The 6,765-nt window shown below is 42.3% G+C and overlaps 1 protein-coding gene across 1 annotated transcript in view; it reads right to left on the reverse strand.

Moving 5' to 3' along the window:
- The window catches only part of PTPRN2 (protein tyrosine phosphatase receptor type N2), a 1,483,255-nt gene that overhangs the window by 1,458,032 nt on the left and 18,458 nt on the right, over nt 1-6,765 (reverse strand). The gene's annotated exons all lie outside the window — the stretch shown is intronic.

Below are 6,765 nucleotides of genomic sequence, written 5' to 3' on the forward strand. Positions count from 1 at the left end.
ATGGTATTGTATTAAGATCTCTGTTAATTTTTTTTTAATAGCAGCCAGTGGTGATTCAGGCTCTTCTTGGTGGTTTTTTATCATTGGCCCATTGGTGGAGAAGGAGGTGCTGGCTCTTGCTCAGTAAGTGAAGTTGCAGGAGGTGTGGGTGTACTTGTATCTTATGAGGACTGTTGCTGTGTCCTTCTCAGTTAGACAAAAATTACAATTGAATAACCATGAAAAAACTAAAACCACATGTACAAAAAAATACTCCATTTAATCACACAGAAACAGGAACGCAAAAAAAGAAAAAGGGGAGAAAAAAGAAGAAAACCTGCAATATCTGGGGATAGGGCACTAAGAGAAAGAAGGTTGAGAAGGAGAATAATGTAGAAAAAAATGGAAAAAAAAAAAATAAGGAATGGGGTTAACCATGAGGAAAACAAATGGAAAAAATAGAAAGAAAAAGAAAATTCAATCAGGAACTGGGAAAAGAAAAAAAGAAACAAAAAAAAAAAAGGGTGTAAACTAGGGCCTGGGGAGGGAAGAATAGTAAAAAGGACAAAAGTATTAATAATAGTAGTTTTAAAACAGACAAATAGAAGCAAACAAAGCACCAGAAAAAAGAAAGAAAAAATAAAAATTTTTAAAAAAACATTTGCAGAGGACAGGGCAGGCCCAGGCTCCGTCCGAGCACACAGACTGGGATGGAGTTCCTGCAAGCCCAGAAGGTGGGTGGGAGTGGGGGGAGTGGGACATAAGGGTAACAAGAGGAATGTCACCCTTTTTCAGTCGTGCAGGTCCGGAGAGATCTTGGGGTTACCGGAAAGCAGTAGCTCTTCTTAAGCCCCTGGAATCTGGTAGGGCGCTGTCTCTTTAGGTTATCTCTAGCTGCTGGTTACATGTTCATTTGTTTTGTCTTGATTTTATGGTTTAATATTTTGTAAAGGTGAAGCTGGTGTATTTTATTTATTGTTTCAGGTATGTTGGGTCGCTCTGCTGTTTTCTTTATGATGGTGGAATCACTGTGTGGAATGTGAATATGTGTTTCTGTTTGTCATAAAGAGGGCTTAGAGTTTGAAGTGGGAGGTTTTATGGTAATTGGCTGAATCTGGTTTCTTCTATTGAATGAGTGAAGTTATTGGTGTAGAAGGTGGAAGCAGAAAAAGGAAAGGTTGGTGTTGGTAGGGTCGGTTTCTAGGGCTTTGCACAGGCCGTCAGAGATGACACAGCTATTCACAAGACCATGGCTCAATCTCAGGAAAGATTCCCATTGTTAGGGAGTCACCAGTTTCCTCCAGCCTCAGGCACACTCAAAGACCCCACCTCCGAGGCCCCGCTGCGACAAACAGCTGATCCAAGGAAAATTCACAGGACCACACTCAGCCACGGCTTCCTCTCGCACTCCCCGCCCCGTTTGCCTGTGGTGTTGATGCAATCCCACCAGACTGCTAATGGCTCCAGAGTTTGTCTGTGATACCGCCCAGCTGTGGCACCAAAGATGTTCGCAATTTCAGCTGTGTTGGATTCGGGGGAGATTACCTTCCAGCAAACTGTGGTCCCAATAACAGTGACAAACATAAGCACAATGTCTCCCAGGCTGACCCAAGCCCACCCAGGGACCTGCTGAGAGGGGAGCGGGCTCACTCTACTGGTGCAACAGTGAGCTCTCCACCTGAGTCTCAGCAGCACTGCAGGTGCCCGTTTGGACTTAGGTGACCCAAATTACCGCTAAAATCAGCTGCTGGAAGAAAATCCTTTGGGCTGTTTGCTGGGATGTTGGAGTGGACGCTGGTATGCTGATATAGGCAGTCTTCTTTCTTGGCTCAAGGGGATCTCAGGTGGCCGCCCTCGCCCACCAGTCAGTGATTGCCCCAGGGAAGTTTCCAATGGCCTCTCTTGGCTGGCTGCCCATCCATCCTCCGCCAGATAGCTCTTTCTTAAATAATCTCCCTGTGCCTTTCCTTTAATTCCGCTCTTCTGTGTTTGGTGCACTCTGATTCAGTGAGTTGTTCAGAGCACCAAAATCCTTAATTCAAACTGCTGTACCTAGTTTTTCAAGCACTTAGATGCTAGAGGGAAATAGCATGGTGCTTACTGATGAGACTCCATTTTGAATCTCCCCAAAGGATCTTTACAGAAGCAGACCACCTCATCTTTTTCCCACAGAGCAACTAGTGGGTTTGAAGCATTGACTTTTTGGTTAGCAGCCAAATGTTTTAACCACTGCTCCAGCAGAGTTCCTAAACCATGCACTGTAGTTAATAATAATGTATCAACATTGGTTCATCAATTGTTGTAAATATACCACAGCATTAATAAGATGTTAAAAATAGGAGAAAAAAAATGTTGTTCTTAGTTGCCTGTTGAGTCAGCTCAGACTCATGGCACCCTTATGTATAACAGAATGAAACGCTTCCCAGTTCTGTGTCATCTGCATGATCATTGGTATGCTTGGGTCCAAAACTAAAGTGTATTAATTTTTAAAAAACCATCTTTGTTCATGAGAGAATTTAGGGACACTAACTATTTTTTTTCTCTCTTTCATTTAAAAATTAATCTTAAATTTCTTCTTCTTTTTATTTGAAGTTTATCTTATATATCTCTTTTGGTTCTCTGTTGTTGTTGTTGTTATGTGCTGTCAAGTTGAACCCGACTTATAGCAACCTCTCCTTGGGTTTCTGAGGAAGTATCTACAGAAGTAGATTACCCAACCTTCCTTCCGAGGAGTGGCTGGTGGGTTTGAACCATCAGCCTTCTGGTTAACAGTCAAGTGCCTTAGGCACTATGCTACCACAGCTCCATTTTGGTTCTCTAGTGCTTCGCTAACAGAAGTACAAGTGTATGGCTTTAACAAACAGGAGTTTATTCTCTTACAGTTTTGGAGGCTAAAAGTCTAAGTTCAAAGTGCCAAGCACTAGGGGCTGGGTGAAAGCCCCTCAATCCTGGGCTTCAGCTCTGCCTCTTGCTCCCAGCCCACTGGAGTGAGAGGGTCTCTCTGCCAAGATCGTCAGGAAACATGGCAGGCTGCTAAACAAAGACTCGGCTCCATGCAGGGTCCAAGTGTGCCTAAAACTGGAGACCTTCCTCAAAGCTGCTTCTTATATACTGGAAGCAAACCACAACCCTAAGGCAGCTACTCAGCTGCTCCAGTAGATTCTACTATGGAGTTGATTACCAGTCTCATCATGGGGAATAACCACATCGAGCTGCCCAGTCACTCAAAACCAAAACCAAAAAACCAAACTCATTGCCCTTGAGTCGAATTCAACACATGGTGACCCCCACTGGGTTTCTGAGGCTATAAATCCTTATGGAAGTAGCTTGCCCCATCTTCCTTTCATGGAGTGGCAGGTGGATTTCAATTGCTGACCTTCTGGGTAGCAGCCAAATGCCTTATCCACTACACCACCAGAGCTTCTTCACTCAAAACCAGGTCCAACCAAGTTAACACACAACCTTAACTACCACAATAGCCATGAATTCAAGTAACATTACAGTAAGCAAATAAGGTCCCTAGGTAGTCCAAACAGTTTGTGCTTATCTGCTAACCTAAAGGTTGCCAATTCAAACCCACCCAATGACACCCCCAAAGAAAAGTCCTGGTAATGTGTTAAGATTAAAGCCAAGAAAACCCTATGGAGCATTACTACTCTGTAACACATGGGGTTGCCATGCATCAGAACCGACTCAACAGCAACTAAGAACAACAGGTAAATAAAATAATTTACAAAGATACTTCTAAAAGAAAACATCTAACAGAAAACTAATATTTACAGACATCTGCTGTGTGCTAAGTGCTTGGCTGTCTAACATATCTGACTTAATCTCATTCTGGAAAGGAGCTCTGGTGGCACAGTGCCTAAGGCATTTGACTGCTAACCAGAAGGCTCGTGGTTCAAACCTACCAGGCACTCTATGGAAGGCAGATCTGGCAATCTACCTCTATGAAGATTCACCACCTCAGAAATGCAAAAGGGATCACTATGAGTCAGAATCAGCATGATGGCAGTGTTTTTGTTTTGCTTCATTTTTAAAAATTTTAATTGTGATTTGGGTGAAAGTTTACAGAGCAAATTCATTTTCCATACAGCAGTTCATACACATTTTGTCTTGACACTGACTGCAATTTCCCACAGTGTAACAGCTCTCTTCCCACTTCCTCCCCATAGTTACCTCTTCCTTGTGTTCTTCCTTCCCATGCACTCCTGCCCCCCAAGTGGTCTCCCTGTACATATACTAATCTTCTGTTCTCCCATGACTGATCTCTCCAAGGAGTGGATCTACTTGGTGTAAATGTTCAGCCCATATGCTAGTCTCTTATTTGGCTGGAAGCCACAGGATTGAGTTCAATTCCAGACCTCAAGGGCAGCTAGGGGCCATAGTCTATGGGGTTTCACCAGGCTCTATCAGGCCAGCAAACCTGGTCTTTTTTTTTTTTTTTTTTAATAATTTTGAGTTTTGTTCCACATTGTTCTCCCACTCCATCCAGGATCTCCTACATAGATCTCCCTCTGAGTGGATGACAAGGGTAGCCAGGCACCATCTAATTCTTCTAGTCTCATGGTCATACAGGCTGAGGATTGCATGGTCTATCAGTCTCTTGACTAATTGTTTCCATGCATCTTTGGTTTTCTTCATTCTTCATTACTCTGTATGAGAGACCCATCATTGTATCCAGATGGCCGCTTGCAAGCTTTTAAGAAACCAGTTGCTACTCATAAAAGTGGGAACTAGAACAATGTTTTTGTGTAGTGTGTTATGCCAATTAGGCTTGATATCCCCTGTGATCATGGTCCTGAGCCCACAGGTCCAACTATTTCTCTCCCTCCGGGTAGTTGGCTGTGGCCAAGAAGTCATCATAACCTTGTCCCTTGTCAGCTCTACTATATACCCAGACATCCTTACATACAGATATGCTAGTAGAAACATCATCTGCCAACCCTATGCATGGTCATGGGCACACTCCCCCCTGCCTAGACATATCTGATCATTTAGCCTGTCCACCCATCTATCCATCTGTAGATCAATGTTTGCCATCACTGACAACACAGTACTGTATGTGCAAAAGGGTTTATCTTTGTTGTCTGTATCTCCCATGTACCTATGTCTTCCTTTTCCTCAATGCCACTGTGTTGATGACTCACATTTGGTGCATTGCCCTTCCCTTCACCCAAAGCAGTAATTTTGTTTTGTTTTGTTTTGATACTGCCAGAACCATGGACATACAGCAGGGTCCAGGAAGTAGCCATCAAGAATAGACAGCTCCAATATAAGGTGGGCAGACTCTGAACCACCATGATTACATGGACCCCCACACCTGTACGTTGCCCACAGCTACCCAAAAAACACAGTATTTGCCAATGAAGAAGTAACAACTTTAAACATCTCAGCTTGAAGACAACACAGGGACCAATTAATGGAGCACAGCTATAGCTACATACATACCTGCTGCTGGATCACAAAAATAGACTCAAGCAACATTTTCAGAGAACCCTGAAAAATCTTTATTCAAAGATAACTTCCCTCTATTCCTGCATCAAGCCATCAGTTTAACAAGTCAGCCCATCTGTTCACTATTTAACTAAGAAAGTGTTTTTTTTTCCCCTCTTCTTTTCCTCAAGAGACAATGAAATGAAGAGATGAAAAACAAAGACAGTACAATATCAAAGCAGAGGAAATACAAATAGAAAATATAATGCAGTCTAGACTATTTCCCTACTCAATATTCCCCTCAGGAATTAATTCCATTAATATCCTTACTTTAGAAACATTGTATCTATATTGACCTATGTATCTATAGATCATTTTTAAATAATGTCCCTAAACTAATTCCTCTTGATGAAGTTTAGTGTTTTAGGCCAAGACACACACATCAACACTTAAAAATTTTAATTGGTCCAAAGAAGCTCCACCTAACCTATGATATAAAGATTGAATTATAAATATTTGTAGCTTATATCTATCTTTTTTTTCCTTCTCTAATATGCAAAGCCCAATATAGACACTCATAATAGACTCATTTGATGCTTGTGTGTTGTTCCATTAATTACTTTTTTGGTTTTACCCAATTACAAAATACTTTTATTTTCTTAACTCAGTGCTTTTTATTAAGTAGGAGAAAACTCAGTTCTTCCAACTCCATCTGTCTGAGGGATCCCAGAACTATCAAAGTTGACCCCCCACAAAGTCTCCACATGTCTCACCCTCACCTGCTCACTCCTGCCTCCCCTCCCAAAGTCAACTCCATAGATGAAACCAGTCACTGCAACCTACCACAGCTTTCCCCTGAGGTGTGGGCTTATAGGAAGAGATAACATGGAGCTCACAGCACAGTTATGACCTGGAAAAGTGACAATGTGACAAACTGCAGCACATTAGTCAACAGACTCTCTCTATATATGTCTTATTTTCCTGACAAAAAACCAGAATCTGACTACTGGGAGGTTTTAAAAAAAACTAAAACCAAAAACCTCACTATCATTGAGTTGATTCCAACTCACAGAGACCCTGTAGGACAAAGCAGAACTGCCTCATAGGGCTTCTTAGGCTGTAAAATCTTTAGGGAAGCAGATTGTGAAATCTTTCTGTTACGGATTAGCTGATGTGTTATAATCACTGATCTTTTGGTTAGGAGTCAAGTGCTTAAACCACTGCATCACCTGGGCTCCTGTATGCTAAAAGGTTGTTGTTGTTGTTGTTATGTGCCGTCGAGTCAAACCCGACCCATAGCGACCCCTCCTTGGGTTTCCGAGGCAGTATCACTACGGAAGTAGGATTGCC

Source organism: Orycteropus afer, unplaced genomic scaffold (genome assembly GCF_000298275.1).
Source record: "Orycteropus afer afer isolate SDZICR_OR568_19922 unplaced genomic scaffold, OryAfe1.0 scaffold00347, whole genome shotgun sequence".
Taxonomy (NCBI): Eukaryota; Metazoa; Chordata; class Mammalia; order Tubulidentata; family Orycteropodidae; genus Orycteropus; species Orycteropus afer.